The 20,794-nt window shown below is 38.8% G+C and overlaps 1 protein-coding gene across 4 annotated transcripts in view; it reads left to right on the top strand.

Moving 5' to 3' along the window:
• The window catches only part of TMEM106A (transmembrane protein 106A), a 234,112-nt gene that overhangs the window by 39,393 nt on the left and 173,925 nt on the right, over positions 1–20,794 (top strand). For 2 of the 4 annotated variants that reach the window (XM_053699590.1, XM_053699592.1), the window contains one exon: positions 4,247–4,371. The exons of the other annotated variants lie outside the window; for them this stretch is intronic. The gene's annotated coding sequence lies outside the window, so the exon portion shown is untranslated. The remainder of the gene's footprint in view (positions 1–4,246; positions 4,372–20,794) is intronic. 4 annotated transcript variants of the gene reach the window in all.

Raw genomic sequence — 20,794 nt, 5'->3', positions numbered from 1 at the left:
GGAACAAATTAAATAAGAGAACATTTTTTTAGTAAACTGTGCCTTTAATCCTGTTACAATTATTTGTGTAGTGTGCTTTGCTGACAGCAGTGAAATTCTGTTTTTGTTTTGTTTTTTTGCTCAGAGGACTTATGAGTACATTTTTTGAAACCTGAAAATATTTACTGTGCTTCAAAATATTACATTATTGCATAATTGCATCCAGAAGAAACACAGATGATTTCTCTTAATATTCTGTATCCTACATCTCCATCTGTAAATATTTACTGCTTGAAGAGGAATATTGCAGAATGTTTCTGAGCACTAAAAATGACTTCCATATAGTAATCAATTTGGAGAAGTGGAAAACATGATAAAATGCATCTGGGCCCCCAGGTTTTACGATCAAAGTGTCCGTTTTGCAGTAAATGTACAGTACAAAGAGAAGGCTGTATGTATGTATGTTCGCCTTTGACATCTCAAATGCCCATTAGAATTATCCTTTCCTGGACAGGGCAACTGTATGGTTTGTGTTAAGATATAAGTGAAGAATAGTTGTATGTTTTGCCTGATAATAAAGGGTTCCATTTATACATTTACGGAATATGTCCTCATGATTATGGCTACTCTTGTTCAACCAATCACTTTAGAGGGGAGGCTGTAAAACATCCTGGTTGATGATTATTTAACAACTGCTACTTCTTTACTGTCAAACCCAGGCTTGCTTATGCCAGCCTGCACCTCAGGAGCTACAAAAACAAATTAAAGCACAAAACCTGGCGGCGCCAAGCTGTATTCCCGCACGGCTATTGGCTAAGAGGTGGAAACGTCACCTCTCAGCCAAATTGCGTTCTGCCGTGGGCTGCCTTTAGCAGCTCAGCGCAGCAAACGCTGCTAACAAATAAAGGGGCTTTCAGAATGAAGTATTTTATACTTCATGAATGAAAGTCCCCTTTATTTGTTACGATTGTAAATCCTAGCGTTTCCCAAACGCTAGGGTTTACCATCACTTTAAGTGTAGTCAAACTTGGAAATGTTATAAAGGTAGTAACACAGAAACACACAAACACACTCATACACTGAAACACACTCACACATTAGGATTCACATATAGACACTCTAGCAGACACGCAAAGAAGCACACACACACACTTAGACACAGACACCCACACAGACACTCAGCACTTGTTTACATTGATTTGACAAGTAATGAGGTAGACTACAGTTTTGTAAAAAAAAAAAAAGGGATTTACAAAATTTAGAGTTTTGATTATCTTTTTGTCAAGGAAGATGCCAACTATATGATGACAGCAGCATGCAGTGGCTGAAAAGAAGGGCCCTGAACGGCCTAAACAATAATTTAAAGGTTAAGTGGTGGATTGGTGACTTCCGGATAGGTCTCATTCGTCTCAAAGTCTGTAGAAAGATGTGAATAATCAGTAGTAAGGTCTAAATGTCCTAAAAAGGAACAGACAATGGACACACACACACACACACACACACACACACAAACTTGCACATACACCCAAGGAAATACCCACAGAGACAGCCTCAGAAAACACACAAAGATATACACACTCAGACACCCACAGAAACACAGACATGCACACACAGAGAGACACCCACAAAAAACACATACATACACACACACCCTCACTGCGATATCCACAGAAAACAGACATATGCACACACCCTCACAGAAACACCCACAGAAAACAAACATACACACACACACACACACACACACCCTCACTGACACATCCACAGAAAACAAACATACACACACACACACACCCTCACTGAGACATCCACAGAAAACACACAGTCTCTCTATCTCTCTCACTCACACACACACACACACACACACACACACACACACACACACACACACACACACACACACACTACACTCTCTCTCACACACACACACACAATACACAGACATACTGTATGCACATACCATAACAGAGACACACACACCTTCACAGAGACACCCACAAAAAACACATACATACACACACACCCTCACTGCGATATCCACAGAAAACAGACATATGCACACACCCTCACAGAAACACCCACAGAAAACAAACATACACACACACACACACACACACACACACCCTCATTGAGACATCCACAGAAAACAAACATACACACGCACACACACACCCTCACTGAGACATCCACAGAAAACACACAGTCTCTCTATCTCTCTCACTCACACACACACACACACACACACTACACTCTCTCTCACACACACACACACAATACACAGACATACTGTATGCACATACCATAACAGAGACACACACACCTTCACAGAGACATCCACAGAAAACACAGGACATACCCACCCACCCTCACAGAAGCATCCACTGAAAATACACACACACCCTCACAGACACCCACAGAAAATGCACAAAGACAAACGCACACACCTTCAGAGATATCCATAGAAAACACACAAAGACACACCCTCACATAGACATCCACAGAAAATGCACAAAGACACACACACCCTCACAGAGACACCCACAGAAAATACACAAAGACACACACACCCTCACAGAGACATCCATAGAAAAGACACACCCACACTCTCACAGACACACACAGGAAATGCACAGACATACACACCCTCACAGAGACACCCACAGAAAATGCACAAAGACATGCACACACACACCCACGCCCTCACAGAGACACCCACAGAAAATGCACAAAGACACACACACACAGACACACACACCCTCACAGAGACACCCACAGAAAATGCACAAAGACACACACACACACACCCTCACAGAGACACCCACAGAAAATGCACAAAGACACACACACACACACACTCACAGAGACACCCACAGAAAATGCACAAAGACATACGCACACACCCTCACAGAGACATCCATAGAAAACGCACAAAGACACACCCACACACTCTCTCTCACAGAGACACCCACAGAAAATGCACAAAGACATACACATGCACACACACCCTCACAGAGACATTCACGGAAAATGCACAAAGACATACACACACACACCCTCACATAGATATGCACAAAGACACACACACACACTCTCACAGAGACACCCACAGAAAATGCACAGACACACTCACTCACGCACACCCTCACAGAGACATCCACAGAAAATGCACAAAGACACACACACACACCCTCACAGAGACACCCACAGAAAATGCACAAAGACACACTCACACACACCCTCACAGAGACATCCACAGAAAATGCACAAAGACACACTCACACACACCCTCACAGAGACACCCACAGAAAATGCACAGACACACACACACACCCTCACAGAGACACCCACAGAAATGCACAGACATACACATACACACCCTCACAGAGACACCCACAGAAAATGCACAGACATACACATACACACCCTCACAGAGACACCCACAGAAAAATGCACAAAGACATACACACACACACACCCTCACAGAGACATGCACAAAGACACACACACCCTCACAGAGAGACCCACAGAAAACATGCATACACACTAATAGAGACACCAACAAAAGCACAAAAATACAGATACTCACAGGAGGTGACATTTCTGCACATTGCCATCCCCTAAACCAACAGTGTGTGACATGCATGATTAAAAAAAAAATAGCAGAAATGAAGAGATCACTTTTTAAAGAATCATATTTGTAAATGTGCAAACAAAAATACTTCTGTGAATTTAAAATTGTACATTAATGATCTGTCAGAATGGGTAGATGAAGAAAAGCACTTTTGAAAGGTTGACATATGTATGGGGTTTCCCCCCAATTTTCCCCAACCAAGAGCACCACTTCAAATCTGGTGTACAAATGTTCCCATCTGTCAGCTGTACTTATGGATTTTGAAAATGCTGTACTCTATATGGTCTTGGTGGAACCATAAGCAGTGGTACTCAGTCTCATACCATTAGATCTGGTTAAATAAAAACCAATAGCACAAAAGACATGCAAGAAAGAATAAGGGGCGCCAAATAATAGTTAAAGGGACAGTCTAGTCCAAAAAAAAACTTTCATGATTCAGATAGGGCATGTAATTTTAAACAATTTTCCAATTTACTTTTATCACCAATTTTTCTTTGATCTCTTGGTATTCTTAGTTGAAAGCTTAATCTAGGAGGTTCATATGCTAATTTCTTAGACCTTGAAGGCCGCCTCTTAAGAATGCATTTTAACAGGTTTTTCACCACTAGAGGGTGTTACTTCATTTTTTTCATATAGATAACACTGTGCTTGTGCACGTGAAGTTACCTGGGAGCCATCACTGATTGGCTAAACTGCAAGTCTGTCAAAAGAAGAAAGAAAGGGGCAGTCTGCAGAGGCTTAGATACAAGATAATCACAAAGGTAAAACATATATAAATATAACTGTGTTGGTTATGCAAAACTAGGGAATGGGTAAACAAGGGATTATCTATCTTTTAAAACAATAACAATTCTGGTGTAGACTGTCCCTTTAAGTACCCAATTAAGTGTATAATAATGGGGAAAAAAATATGAATATCTGTTAAACTCCTATAATAAACTAAAGTAAGACTAATCAATTAAATTATGAATGATTCATGACTCAAATGCTGAGCTATAACAGTAGTGTTATAATAAATAATCACACTTCAGTGTAAGAGTACAGCGAGTCCAACCATAATATGATAGTAGATGAGAAGATCTCTTAGTGGTTCTTCAGATACCAGAACCAGAGACGGCTATGGAGGCAGCTCTCTTTGATAGCAGTAGAACGGATAAAATCCTGAAGAGATAGGAGAGAGGAAAAAAAGGCCCCCAATAGTGTAATAACGTGGAGATAGGCAAACAATAAGAGTATAATAGTTCAAATATACTCACAAGCCTAGTTGCGCATCGAGTGCAATAATCAACGAACTGAGGCTTCGGAGCCGCTCGGCTGACTCAATCAGGAGGTGAAGGACTGGACAAGAGACAATCCAAATGGAGGGAAGAAAGTTCTCAGTTTATTTTACTTGTGAGCTCCATCTTGTTGGTACTATAGTTGGTGGAACTGTTTCTGTCATCTGACTCATCTCAACTAGGCCTTAACTAAAAGGTATATTTACGCCTGCCTGGTATCGTGATTGCTGATCTTTCCATTTGGATTGTCTCTTGTCCAGTCCTTCACCTCCTGATTGAGTCAGCCGAGCCGCTCCGAAGCCTTGGTTCATTGATTTATTGCACTGGAAGTGCAACTAGGCTTGTGAGTATATTTGGACTATTATACTCTTATCGTTTGCCTATCTCCTCGTTATTACACTATTGGGCGCCTTTTCTTCTCTCTCCTATCTCTTCAGATCTGGTTAAATGCAGGATTTAGGTTTATTTGTATGTATTTCAAAATTAAATAAGCTGTAGTGTAAACTAAAAAGTGTTAAGTTAATCTGTATCATTTCAAACACTGAGCAATCTTAAAAATGGTGAGGGCAAGAAGAGACTTGCTCTAAAAAGAATACACTTATAGCACTCTAGGTGGCCTTGACTAGATATAGTTAATCAGGACATTAGTTTTGAACTTGTGGAAGTGATTATAAAATTTAACTTTTATTAGTTATATCATAAAATAGGAACAATTATTAAAAACACTCTTATGTATCCTCATTGACATTTATTAGTAGATACCTTCTCATTAATGAATTACTGAAATATATATGCAAACACAAACTGATATTTGACCAACAATTGTAATCTGTGTAAATAAATATATTGCTTAAAGTAACCACAAAGGTTAATTGTTGTAAAGTTTATTCGCAGTAGGTCACTTTATACTGCTAGATATTGTTGTGTGTTAGTCCCATATGCATAGATTCAATTATTTATAATGTTTATGCTTGGCTTTAACAGCACGTCAGGACATATAACAGCATTATGTCCTTTTTCATTAAATAAGATCGTTGCTTGCCCTTTAATATTTTCGTGTTGGGGTTTCCAATTTAGGTAGATAGTTGCAATATATATGTGTGTATATATACTCTAAACAACCATAGGGGTTAAGTATTATGTAACTTTGTCAGTAGTGGATTGATTTATGTTCTGCACTCGAAGGCGGTTAGTTGCTGTGTGTTAGTATCATATATTGTTCAAGCATTTGCTTGCCACCCACGTTACCTCTGGGCAAAAATAAATCCTTTGTCCTTATTATTGAGGTTTGATACAATTGTATTTATTGGTAAACAGAGTATATTACCTTTTGTTTTGAATGTTTATAGTGTGACACAATTTGTTTAACATTAATAGAGCATTATTTATGCTTATAAAAAACAGAGAAGAAAAATACATATACTGAAGGAAAATGAAGCACTGTTATACAATACACATCATACTTGTATGATTTTAAATAATGAGAGGAAGTGGTTTCTATGTTTCTTCAGGTGTTTCAATTACCACTTTACAATAAATGACTTTCATATTGTAATCTCATTTTCTTTTCCATTGTCTCTTTTTTGTACATGACATTATATATGTATAAACAAGTCTAAAACATAACAGAAGCCACTAAAGGTTAAACACGTAAAATTTCAATAGTAGAGGATACGTTTCTAATCATGTTATCACAAATAAATCCTATGATCAGAACAAGCCACATAGTCAGAGGGTGTGTGTCTGGGATACCTGGACCCATCTAATATACCATCGGGCAGTCGAGAGGGTTATTGTGAGTGAGTATATTCCTCCCAAAACAGAAGCATTGCATGATAAAAGTCCAGTCGACCAGACCTCTGATAATGATATTTCTCTAGCCCCAAGAGCCGTGTTTCCAGCTATGTATTGTGGGAATTTGTGATTGTTTCCAGAAACGGGGTATTAATTGTTTAGCTCCACTTAACATTATGTATAACAACATCACTTTATATTTGCATTTAAGTTTAGGGGGTTTGTTAAATAGCAGAATCAGGGGATCAAATTGGATCTCTAATGTTAGGGCTTTCTCTATTTCTCTATGTTCCTCCCTCCAGTAAGGTTTGAGGATCGCGCAGTCCCACCAGATATGGGCCAGGGTTCCGCAATTACCACAACCCCTCCAACACTTAGGGTCCGCTTGGGTATATATTTTAGCTAACCTACTTGGATGTAAATACCAACGGCATAACATTTTCATGTTTGATTCTGTTATGGCCATTGAGGAGGGGGAATTGCCCATTTGTTTAAATATTGTATCCCAGTCTTTTAGGGGGACTATTATGTCAAGTTCTCTCTCTCATGATTTCGTATAAGCCGGGAGGTTTGTGGAATGTATAGCTATCAAATTTTTGTATATTAGAGAGAGGGTTCCTCTTGTTGGTGTTTGTGTCCAGCACAGGACCTCCAAGGGTGTTAAATTCCTAAGTAAATTATGTTTATCTTTATTTTGTGTGATGAAATGTGAGAGCTGCAGGTACTCAAACCATCTATCAAACAAAGGGATATTTTTTCCTGACAGAGATGATTTAGATATAAGTTTCATGTGTATGAATATTGTATGGTTTGCCTATGGACGCATCTAAATGTATTGGGAATTTCGGATTGTGTAGAAGTGGGGTAAGCGGAGAGGGGATTGTCGATATTCCGTTCTGCGTCAATGTCAATTTATCCCATGTTAAGAGAGTGTCTTGGATTAATATGGGAGTGGGGATAGTTAGTTGCCGAAGCTGTCTGGGAAGCCAACAGGCGCTCCCCAAACTACTTGAGTTTGCCAAGTCATGTTCTAAAATTACCCATTTTTTATTCCGTCCATTTTTGCACCAGTCCACTATTCTAATTAATTGCGCCGCCTGCCTATAATAATTGAGATTAGGGACACCAAGGCCACCGTTAGTCCGGTTTCGGTAAATGGTGTTTTTTGAAATGCGAGGCGATTTATGTTACCATATGGATGCGTTGGCTATATTTTGTATTGTAGTTAGATAGCTAGGTGGTAGTTGTATTGGTATTGTCTGAAACAGATATAGAAAGCGGGGCAATATGCTCATCTTATACGCATGGATTCTACCTAGCCAAGATAGGTGTTTGTGTTGCCAGTTATTTAACTCTGCTTGTGTCGATTTAAGCAAAGTCTGATAGTTAAGTGTGAAAAGAGCACCCTGATTTTTTTGCCAGTTTTTTTATTCCTAAATATTTTAGAGAAAAGTGTTGCGGTGTAAATTGGTAGGATAAATTTATCCATTGGGTCATTTGATCTGATAACGCTATTCCCAAAAATTCTGATTTAGAGGTGTTTATTTTAAAGTTTGAACATCTGCTATATTGCATAACTTCTTCCATAAGGGCAGGTAACAATGTTTCGGGACTAGTTAATTAAAAATGAACGTATTCTGCTTAAAGGGTTATTTTATATTGATTATGTGCTATGTCTAGGCTGGTGATATCCTTGCTTTTACTAATGTTGCTGCAAAAACTTCCATGGCCAGTATAAAAAACTGGCAAAAAATCAGGGGGCTCTTTTCACAATCAAAGGCTTTTTCCGCATCGATGGCTAGAAACACTGTGGGGATCTCATGAGTTTGGGAATGTTCTATTAAATTTAGGACTTTGATGGTGTTATCTCGGGCTTCTCTAAGCGGGGCAAAGCCAACTTGGTTGGGATGAATTATTTGGGGAAGTATTCTATTAATTCTGTTTGCCAAAATTTTTGCGTGTATTTTAATGTCCATATTCAACAGTGATTTGGGTCTAAAGTTCACTGGCGTATCTGCTGTCCTCCCTGGCTTCGGCAATACCGATATGTGAGCCTCAAGCATGAAGGGCGGGAACGGGTTCTCTTGGTTAGTGTGATTAAATATAGAGCATAAATCGGGCAACAGTATTGGAAGGTATTTTTTATAATATTGGACAGTAAAACCATCCAGGCCCGGGCTTTTTCCTATTGGCATTTGTTTAAAGGCTGTCGTGATTTCAGCTGAGGTGATCGGCTTATCCAGATTGCGTTCTTGTGATTTAGAAAGTTTTGGTATTAGGGAGTTCTGGAGATATGCCTTAAATTCGGAGCTGGCATTGTTATATGGAGAGTTAGCCCTTAGGTTATAAAGCTTAGAATAGTATGAATGGAAGTGAGATAGGATGTTTGGGGTAGAGTACACCTTCTCATTAGTGGGGGGTTTTAGTTCATGTACGAAGCTCTTAAGTTTTCTGAGTTTTAACGCCCTAGCTAGTAATTTCCCTGATCTGTTATTCTCAAAATAGAACTTGTGTCTAGTATTTAGTGCTATACGATTACACTCCTTAACTAAAAGGTCTTGGACAGCTTGCCTTGCCTCTTCTAGTTTAGTTTGTAGTTGCTGATCTGTTGGGTTATTTTTATGGTCGTATTCAGTCTTAGAAAGGGTGTCCGTTAGTTTTCGATAGTGTAGTCTAGCGAGCTTTGTAACATAGGCTTTTCTTTTAATAAACTCCCCTCTAATATAACATTTGTGAGCTTCCCATACCACAAAAGAGTTTGAATTTGGCAATGAATTAAACTCAAAATATTCTGGAAGTAATTTTTCTACCTTAGTTATAAACTCAGGGGCTGTTAACAGATTGTCCTCTAATTTCCAAAGATAAGTACCTGTTGGTGCAGAAGGCCATTTGAGTTGCAATATAACTGCAGAATGGTCTGACCATACTGTGTGTGTGATTTTGGAGGTAGAGACAGCTGACAGACCTTTCTGATTCACCAAAAAATAATCAATTCTGCTATAGGATTTGTGTGGGGAAGAGAAGAATGTATAATCCCTTTTAGTGGGGTTTAGGAGTCTCCATATATTGTACAGGTTCTGATCTTGCATAATTTTCCACAATTGTCTAATGGTGCTTTTTGAGGTGTTGAGACGTTGATTTGTGCTATCAATATTCGGTTGGAAGGGGACATTAAAGTCAACTCCCAACACAATTGTTCCCTTTTGAGAATTGTAATATTTGTTTGAAGCTTTTTTTGAAGAACGGTAACTGTTTAGTGTTGGGAGCGTATATATTTATTAGTGTAGTTGGAGTTCCGTAAAGTAGACCAAAGACGCACAGGAATCTGCCCTCCGAGTCTGTATGTGTTTGCAGGTGTGAGAAGGGGATATGTTTACTAATCAGGATGCTCACTCCATTTTTCTTCAGTTCGGAGGAGCTATGAAAGTGTTGTGTATAAAAGGGGCCTAAGTATTTAGGTTCTTTTAATTTTTGGAAGTGTTTCCTGCAGGAAGAGGATATCCCCTTTCTTCTTGTGGAGGTCTGTAAGGGCTAATGATCTCTTCTGTGGCAAATTGAAGCCTTTTACATTTTGGGTTATTAGGGATATATGTTTGTCTTTATCATTTGTGGCCATTTGTTAATTTCTATGTGGAGTGTGAGCATTGATTAAAACCCCTCTCTGATCCTAGAATAGTGGACGAATGTGCCTCATAAAGTTTGAACAGTAAATAACACATCAACAAAAACATAAACAACAATAAAAAACATACCATCGGACCAACCATGCTTTCCAGAAAGCTTCCGGGAGCACTTAATAAGTGCATTGTGACTAGTGGGCCAAAAGAAGTCACAATTAGCTTGATCGGGCGGATGATGTGGTGTGGTAACCAGCTCCTTAAACAGTTTTAATTGGTTAAAACTATATTTCAATTATTGGAAACCTCGCAACCTTTCCAAACAACATATAAAAATAACATATTCACCATTATCTTACCCTCCTTTACTTAACATCAGGACAGAGAAGCAGTTAGTTTCATAATAAAGTTAGGAATGTCTAGGTGAAGTCCACCGGTTGGAAAGCTAATCCAAGGAGAGTTCTCATTTTTCATTTTTCAACAAGTGTCCTCTGCTTTGGGAGGAGTGTGTCTGAATGAGATATGGCCGCCTTCTTCCTTGGAGGTTAGGTGTGTGGTGCTTGGGTTTTTTTCTTTTGTAGCGGGATGAACTCGTTGCCATTTTTCTTTAGGTTGGGAGGACGATCTCATTTCCAAGCGGTTCGGTGTTGGTGCTTGTGTTGTGCAGCTAGGAGGATCTAGATCTAATGCCTTGCAAAAATTAGGGATATCTTCCGTGGTTCTGCAAGAAAGTTTCTGGTTCTCATGCAGGACATATAGATGAAATGGAAATCCACATCTGTACAAAATTCTCTTTTGTCTCAGAAGAGATGTGAGGGGGCCGAGGTTGTGGCAACTTTGGAGCGTGCGAGTTGACAGGTCTGTGTAAAACTGCAAAACGGTGCCCCTGAAGCGTACAGGTTGATTTTTTTTTCTAGATCAATTCAGCAATTCTTCTTTCTCTCTGAATTGGCGAAATTTAATTATTATATCACGTGGTGGAGCAGTCTCTGGTGGCAGAGGCCTCAACGCTTTATGTGCCCTGTCCCATTATATGCTGTCAGCGGATTGAGACCCTGTAAGATGTTGGAACAGAGCCGGTAGGAAAGTAGGGAGGTCTTTTGGGAGGACGGATTCAGGGACTCCTCTTATCCTTAGATTTTTGTCTACGACTGCGGTTCTCTAAGTCTTCAATTTTGTAATTTAAAGTGTCGATAAGAGATGTATGTTGGGTAGATTGATCTTGGAGTGCACTAACATCTTCTCTAATTAAATCTGAGTTATCTTCCAGTGCTTCAATGCGGAATCCCAGGGTGTGAATGTCCTGTTTAAGTTCAGCCATTTCCTCTTTCATGCATGATCTGATTATCTCAGCAATATCCTGCTTAGATGCAAGAGATGACAATAAAGAAGTTGGTATTGGTGTGGTTGAATCTTGTGAGGGTGAAATGGAGCTTGGTGAGCCAAGCTCCCTGTCTGGAGTGCCTGGAAGTCCTAGATCTGATGATGGTGATGATCTAGCTTGTGTATTAAATAAGTTACTAACTGCTGATTCTTTTTCAGCAGTATTCTTTGTGATTTTAATAGGCTTAATCGTTTTTTAGTAGCCATCTTAAAGTGCCTTGAATGTATATTGTTGTCCAAGAAGCTTGCTGAAGTTATCATGAGAGTAGAGATGCTCTGAAATGTTCTTGCTGTACCTTGGCTTTGAAGTAATAACAGATATGAATGCTTGAACAGAGCTTACAGGCTTTTTCACCTGGTTTAAATCATTAAAATCTGGGGCACAAGCGGTTAGCAATAACAGGGATTGTTGACAGCCTCTGTAAATTATGCAGCCTATGTCATGCAGCGACTATGTCTCAGCTTCAGATTTATTATTTATATAGTTAGCTGTACTTTTTGCCTCTGCGATATGAATGAGGCTTCCACAGGCAGGGATCTAAAGCTCCTCTTAAGGAATAAATATGCTGAGCTCATTGATACCGTCAGAGGTATGCTGGTCTCCTGTTATGGCTATGCAATACCACAAAGTCTCTTAATAGCTATATTCTCCGTGTGCAACTATTGTGTTTTTTTTTTAGGCTTACCGCGTGGTGTTATGCTTCTGTCCGTTTTCCAAGATGGCGCCTGGACTCGGCTATGTATCTTGTATGTGATGCCTTTTATGTGCTTGTGTGCTGCTTCTAAGTATCTGCAGCTCCTCTCCCCCTCATCTCCGCTGCTTCACCGCTTCATCTGTGATGTTTTTTAACTTTTAAAGTCGGATGCGCAGGTCCCAACAACTGTACTGTTGAGCTGGTGTTACGGAGCTCCGGGATTATGCGACCATCTTAGTCGTGTCCAGGCTCTGCCCCCGTCATTAATAGCGCATTTTAAACACAAGTAAGTGTTTTAACATTTTTATTTAGAGCAAAATTACAATATCGTACTTTTGATAAATTTACAAGTAAGAAATTGTAATAGTTGATGAAATGGTAACTCGTGTTATTCAGAGCTTAATCTACTGTTTGAATATCACAATACAGGGAGTGCAGAATTATTAGGCAAGTTGTATTTTTGAGGATTAATTTTATTATTGAACAACCATGTTCTCAATGAACCCAAAAAACTCATTAATATCAAAGCTGAATAGTTTTGGAAGTAGTTTTTAGTTTGTTTTTAGTTATAGCTATTTTAGGGGGATATCTGTGTGTGCAGGTGACTATTACTGTGCATAATTATTAGGCAACTTAACAAAAAACAAATATATACCCATTTCAATTATTTATTTTTACCAGTGAAACCAATATAACATCTCAACATTCACAAATATACATTTCTGACATTCAAAAACAAAACAAAAACAAATCAGTGACCAATATAGCCACCTTTCTTTGCAAGGACACTCAAAAGCCTGCCATCCATGGATTCTGTCAGTGTTTTGATCTGTTCACCATCAACATTGCGTGCAGCAGCAACCACAGCCTCCCAGACACTGTTCAGAGAGGTGTACTGTTTTCCCTCCTTGTAAATCTCACATTTGATGATGGACCACAGGTTCTCAATGGGGTTCAGATCAGGTGAACAAGGAGGCCATGTCATTAGATTTTCTTCTTTTATACCCTTTCTTGCCAGCCACGCTGTGGAGTACTTGGACGCGTGTGATGGAGCATTGTCCTGCATGAAAATCATGTTTTTCTTGAAGGATGCAGACTTCTTCCTGTACCACTGCTTGAAGAAGGTGTCTTCCAGAAACTGGCAGTAGGACTGGGAGTTGAGCTTGACTCCATCCTCAACCCGAAAAGGCCCCACAAGCTCATCTTTGATGATACCAGCCCAAACCAGTACTCCACCTCCACCTTGCTGGCGTCTGAGCCGGACTGGAGCTCTCTGCCCTTTACCAATCCAGCCACGGCCCATCCATCTGGCCCATCAAGACTCACTCTCATTTCATCAGTCCATAAAACCTTAGAAAAATCAGTCTTGAGATATTTCTTGGCCCAGTCTTGACGTTTGAGCTTGTGTGTCTTGTTCAGTGGTGGTCGTCTTTCAGCCTTTCTTACCTTGGCCATGTCTCTGAGTATTGCACACCTTGTGCTTTTGGGCACTCCAGTGATGTTGCAGCTCTGAAATATGGCCAAACTGGTGGCAAGTGGCATCTTGGCAGCTGCACGCTTGACTTTTCTCAGTTCATGGGCAGTTATTTTGCGCCTTGGTTTTTCTACACGCTTCTTGCGACCCTGTTGACTATTTTGAATGAAACGCTTGATTGTTCAATGATCACGCTTCAGAAGCTTTGCAATTTTAAGAGTGCTGCATCCCTCTGCAAAATATCTCACTATTTTTGACTTTTCTGAGCCTGTCAAGTCCTTCTTTTGACCCATTTTGCCTAATAATTATGCACACCTGATATAGGGTGTTGATGTCATTAGACCACACCCCTTATCATTACAGAGATGCACATCACCTAATATGCTTAATTGGTAGTAGGCTTTCGAGCCTATACAGCTTGGAGTAAGACAACATGCATAAAGAGGATGATGTGGTCAAAATACTCATTTGCCTAATAATTCTGCACTCACTGTAGTAAGATCTTAAATGTGTTCAAGTATCTGATAGTATAGAAAACAACGGTTTGTATGTGTTTTCAGGCTTATGTTAAGTTAAGCCGTTTTCATACAGTCTCCATCTATCAATCAAACTTACTCTTTAAAAGTCTTCTATTTGCCTCTATTTTATCACAATTTTGTTGATTTAAATTGTCCTTAAATTTGAGCATGAGTAATAGTTATACAGTATATCTAATATCATTTAGAATACCAACGTATCAACAAAATATCAGCACAAATTAAATGTATTACAAATGTTTATGGTATAGCCCCTATTATGCCCAAATTTTTAGTTGGTTTCAATTGTATTTCAATTTGAGCATGCGTGGCAGCTATGCGGTTTGTCATTTAACATGCATAGTAAGGTTTAAAATATCAGCAATCATAATAATTCAATATGAGCATGCGTGGCAATTATGCAATATCTTATTTAACATGCTTAGTAAGATTTAAAGTATCTAAATATCAACACAATATCCACGGCGAAACATGTTGGGTAGATTAGGGTCTTGGTGAGGAGTCCTAGGAGCTCCTGTGTTTTTAGTCAGCCTTATGCTATCCTCATAATTACTGTAGTCGCTATCAATATCCTCTGTGGATATTGTGTTGATATTTAGATACTTTAAATCTTACTAAGCATGTTAAATAAGATATTGCATAATTGCCAAGCATGCTCATATTGAATTATAGTGATTGCTGAAACTTTGATATTTTAAACCTTACTATACATGTTAAATGACAAACCGCATAGCTGCCACGCATGCTCAAATTGAAATACAATTGAAACCAACTAAAAATTTGGGCATAGTAGAAGTAGATAGAAAACCTCAAGGTCTTAGTTGACAAATATATGGGGGTTGTATAGAAACGGTTCTAACTCTGATAGAAGTTATATTACCACACACATAAACCGTGGTTCCAATACTACTAGACACTCAAATACGCTATTGAAAGCTAAACAAATGGGGCTATACCATAAACATTTGTATTACATTTAATTTGTGCTGATATTTTGTTGATACGTTGGTATTCTAAATGATATTAGATATACAGGTAGCCCTCAGTTTACGCCGGGGTTAGGTTCCAGAAGGAATGTTTGTAAATCGAAACCGTTGTAAATTGAAACCCAGTTTATAATGTAAGTCAATGGGAAGTGAGGGAGATAGGTTCCAAACCTCTCTCAAAATTGTCATAAGTAACACCTAATACATTATTTTTATAGCTTTGAAATGAAGACTTGAAATGCTAAACAGCATTATAAACCTAATAAAATAATCACACAACACAGAATATATAATTAAACTAAGTTAAATGAACAAAATTTGTTTGCTAAACAGCATTATAAACCTAATTAAAATAATCGCACAACACAGACTTCACTTGCATTTTTCTGCAAACAGTTCTTTCTATGCATTCAAATCTGGACTGATTTATAGACAGGAAGATCTTGTTCCTTTGAAATCTGCTCTATAGCTCAGGTCTGGTTAAACTGATTAATTTCAGCTTGCTTGGCTTTGCTGCTACACAAGCGGAGAGCTCCACCTACTGGCTATTTTAATAAATGCACTGCTTCTCAATGCTTTTCAATAGCAGTCACATGACTGGAAAAAAAGGTTGCTATTCTGAAACGGTGTAAATTGAACCGTTGTAAAATGAGGGCCACCTGTACTGTATAACTATTACTCATGCTCAAATTTAAGGACAATTTAAACCAACAAAATTGTGATAAAATAGAGGCAAATAGAAGACTTTTAAAGAGTAAGTTTGATTGATAGATGGAGACTGTATGAAAACGGCTTAACTTAACATAAGCCTGAATACACATACAAACTGTATACTATCAGATACTTGAACACATTTAAGATCTTACTATTGGGATATTCAAATAGTAGATTAAGCTCTGAATAACACGAGTTACCATTTCATCAACTATTACAATTTCTTACTTGTAAATTTATCAAAAGTACAATATCGTAATTTTGCTCTAAATAGAATGTTAAAACACTTACTTGTGTTTAAAATGCGCTATTAATGTTAAACAAATTGTGTCACACTATAAACATTCAAAACAAAAGGTAATATACTCTATGTTTACCAATAAATACAATTGTATCAAACCTCAATAATAAGGACAAAGGATTTATTTTTGCCCAGAGGTAACGTGGGTGGCAAACAAATGCTTGAACGATATATGATACTAACACACAGCAACTAACCGCCTTCGAGTGCAGAACAAAAATCAATCCACTACTGACAAAGTTACATAATACTTAACCCCTATGGTTGTTTAGAGTACATATACACACATATTGCAACTATCTACCTAAGTTGGAAACCCCAACACGAAAATATTAAATGGCAAGCAACGATCTTATTTAATAAAAAAAGGACGTAATGCTGTTATTCGTCCTGGCGTGCTGTTAAAGCCAAGCATAAACATTATAAATAATTGAATCTATGCATATGGGACTAACACACAACAATATCTAGGAGTATAAAGTGACCTACTGTGAATAAACTTTACAACAATTAACCTTTGTGGTTACTTTAAGCAATATATTTATTTACACAGATTACAATTGTTGGTCAAATACCAGTTTGTGTTTGCATATATATTTCAGTAATTCATTAATGAGAAGGTATCTACTAATAAATGTCAATGAGGATACATAAGAGTGTTTTTAATATTTGTTCCTATTTTATGATATATGCAAAGATGTGGGTAACTGAGCCGTGTTCAAGAACTTGTTAGCCAAAATACCCATATAATCAAGTGAAAGTAAAGTGTGCTTCACTATGTCTGGGCCTGACACATTTCTATTAATATTTAAATACACAGGGATGAAAACAATTCAGTATATAATTTACCAATCAGGGGAAAAATGTTACTAGGCACAAGAGAAAAAAGCCCACTCCGTGTTAAAGGGACAGTCTAGTCCAAAACAAACTTTCATTATTCAGATAAGGCATGTAATTTTAAACAATTTTCAAATTTACATCTATCACCAATTTTGCTTTGTTCTATTGGTATTCTTAGTTGAAAGATAAACCTAGGAGGTTCATATGCTAATTTCTAAGCCCTTGAAGGCCGCCTCTCATCTCAGGGCACTATGACAGTTTTTCACCACTAGAGGGTGTTAGTTCATGTGTTTCATATAGATAACACTGAGCTCATGCACGTGGAGTTCCTAGGAGCCAGCAAAAATGCAAGTCTGTCAAAAGAACTGAAATAAGGGGCAGTTTGCAGAGGCTTTGATACAAGATAATCACATACAGTCCTATACAAAAGTTTAGGCACCCCTGACAATTTCCATGATTTTCATTTATAAATAATTGGGTGTTTGGATCAGCAATTTCATTTTGATCTATGAAATAACTGAAGGGCACAGTAATATTTTAGTAGTGGAATGAGGTTTATTGGATTAACAGAAAATGTGCAATATGCATCCAAACGAAATTAGACAGGTGCATAAATTTGGGCACCCCAACAGAAATATTGCATCAATATTTAGTAGAGCCTTCTTTAGCAGAAATACCAGCCTCTAGATGCTTCCTATAGCCTGTAATGAGTGTTTCATCAGTCCACAGCACATTCTTCCAAAATGAAGATGACTTGTCCAAATGTGAGTCCAAGAGAACAACAACTTGCAATTGGCCACCTTTTCTCATCATTGGATGCACCTGTCTATGAAGTTCAAGGCGTAATGGACTCGCCAAACCAATTGTGTGTTCCAATTAATCAATGCTAGGTAGTTACAGGTATTTAAATCAACAAAATGACAAGGGTGCCCAAATTTATGCACCTGTCTAATTTAATTTTGATGCATATTGAACATTTTCTGTTAATCCAATAAACCTAATTTCTCTTGTTAAGTGTGTTCAGTCCACGGGTCATCCATTACTTATGGGATATATTCTCCTTCCCAACAGGAAGTTGCAAGAGGATCACCCAAGCAGAGCTGCTATATAGCTCCACCCCTCACATGTCATATCCAGTCATTCTCTTGCAAGTCTCAACAAAGGAGGTTGTGAGAGGAGACAGGAGTAATATTCTTCAATCAAAAGTTTATTATTTTAAAATAGCACCGGAGTGTGCTGTTTGTTCTCTCAGGCAGTATTTAGAAGAAGAATCTGCCTACGTTTTTTCTATGATCTTAGCAGACGTAACTAAGATCCACTGGCTGTTCTCGCACATTCTGAGGAGTGGGGTACTTTCAGAGAAGGGAATAGCATGGGGTCCCCCCCGCAAATGAGGTATGTGCAGTAAAATATTTTCTAGGAATGGAATTGACTATGAAAACACTGCTGTTACCCATATGACGTAAGTACAGCCTTTAATGCAGTAGTAGCGACTGGTATCAGGCTGATAAATGTATGCGCAGTTGTTATTTTCTAGGGACTAGAATTTAACTTTAAATACTGTTAGTACTGAAATAAATGTGTGAGCCTTAACTGCAGTAGAAGCGACTGGTAGCAGGCTTAGTGATAACTTTGCATAACACTGGAAAGTTGTTTTTTAAAACGTTTACTGGCATGTTATTCGTTTTGTGAGGTACTTTGGTGATAAATCTTTTTGGGCATGATTTTTTTTCCACATGGCTAACGTATTGCATAGACACCGTTATATCAGGTCTCCCACTGTTGTGATATGAGTGGGAGGGACCTTTTTTTAGCGCCTTGTTGCGCAGTTAAAATTCTAGCACAGTCTTCCTGCTTCTTCCTCTTTGATCCAGGACGTCTCCAGAGAGCTCAGGGGTCTTCAAAATTCATTTTTGAGGGAGGTAATCAGTCACAGCAGACCCGTGACAGTGTGTTTGACTGTGAGAAAAGCGTTAAATCTTAAATTGATTATCCGTTTTGGGTATTGAGGGGTTAATCATCCTTTTGCTAATGGGTGCAATCCTCTGCTAATTTCATACATTTACTGTTTAAAATTGGTTATTTCAACTGTGACAGTTTTTTTGTGTTTTTAAAAGCGCTGCAGCGTTTTTTATATTACTTGTAAACTTATTGAAAGAAATTTCCAAGCTTGATAGCTTCATTGCTAGTCTGTTTAAACATGTCTGACACAGATGAATCTGCTTGCTCATTATGGTTAAAGGCCAATGTGGAGCCCAATAGAAATATGTGTACCAATTGTATTGATGTTACTTTAAATAAAAGTCTGTCTTTACCGGTAAAGAGATTATCACCAGACAACGAGGGGGAAGTTATGCCGCCTAACTCTCCTCACGTGTCAGTACCTTTGCCTCCCGCTCAGGAGGTGCGTGAGATTGTGGTGCCAAGCACATCAAGGCACTTACAAATCACTTTACAAGATATGGCTAATGTTATGAAAGAAGTATTATCTAATTTGCCTGAGTTAAGAGGCAAGCGCGATAGCTCTGGGTTAAGGACAGAGCGCGCTGATGATATGAGGGCCATGTCTGACACTGCGTCACAATTTGCAGAACATGAGGACGGAGAGCTTCATTCTGTGGGTGACGGATCTGATCCAGGGAGACCGGATTCAGACATTTCAAATTTTAAATTTAAGCTTGAGAACCTCTGTGTATTACTAGGGGAGGTATTAGCGGCTCTGAATGATTGCGACACGGTTGCAATCCCAGAGAAATTATGTAGGCTGGATAAATACTATGCGGTACCGGTCTGTACTACCTAAAAGGCTTACAGAGATTATTAACAAGGAGTGGGATAAACCCGGTGTGCCTTTTTCCCCTCCTCCGATATTTAGAAAAGTGTTCCCAATAGACGCCACCACACGAGTCTTATGGCAGACGGTCCCTAAGGTGGAGGGAGCAGTTTCTACTTTAGCCAAGCGTACCACTATTCCGGTGGAGGATAGTTGTGCTTTCTCAGATCCAATGGATAAAAAATTAGAAGGTTACCTTAAGAAAATGTTTGTTCAACAAGGTTTTATATTACAGCCCCTTGCATGCATTGCGCCCGTCACTGCTGCAGCGGCTTTCTGGTTTGAGTCTCTGGAAGAGGCTATTCGCACAGCACCATTGGATGAGACTTTGAACAAGCTTAAAGCCCTTAAGCTAGCTAATGCATTTGTTTCGGATGCCGTTGTGCATTTAACCAAACTAACGGCTAAGAACTCCGGATTTGCCATTCAGGCGCGCAGAGCGCTATGGCTTAAATCCTGGTCAGCAGATGTAACCTCTAAATCTAAATTGCTTAATATTCCTTTCAAAGGGCAAACCTTATTCGGGCCCGGCTTGAAGCAGATTATTGCTGACATTACTGGAGGTAAGGGTCACACCCTTCCTCAGGACAGGGCCAAATCAAAGGCCAAACAGTCTAGTTTTCGTGCCTTTCGTAATTTCAAGGCAGGAGCAGCATCAACTTTCTCCGCTCCAAAACAGGAGGGAACTGCTGCTCGTTACAGACAGGGTTGGAAAAGCAACCAGTTCTGGAACA

The sequence above is a fragment of the Bombina bombina genome, chromosome 1 (genome assembly GCF_027579735.1).
Source record: "Bombina bombina isolate aBomBom1 chromosome 1, aBomBom1.pri, whole genome shotgun sequence".
NCBI lineage: Eukaryota > Metazoa > Chordata > Amphibia > Anura > Bombinatoridae > Bombina > Bombina bombina.
The sequence above is the reverse complement of the archived record's forward strand: the minus strand, read 5'-3'. Positions and strand labels throughout refer to the sequence as shown.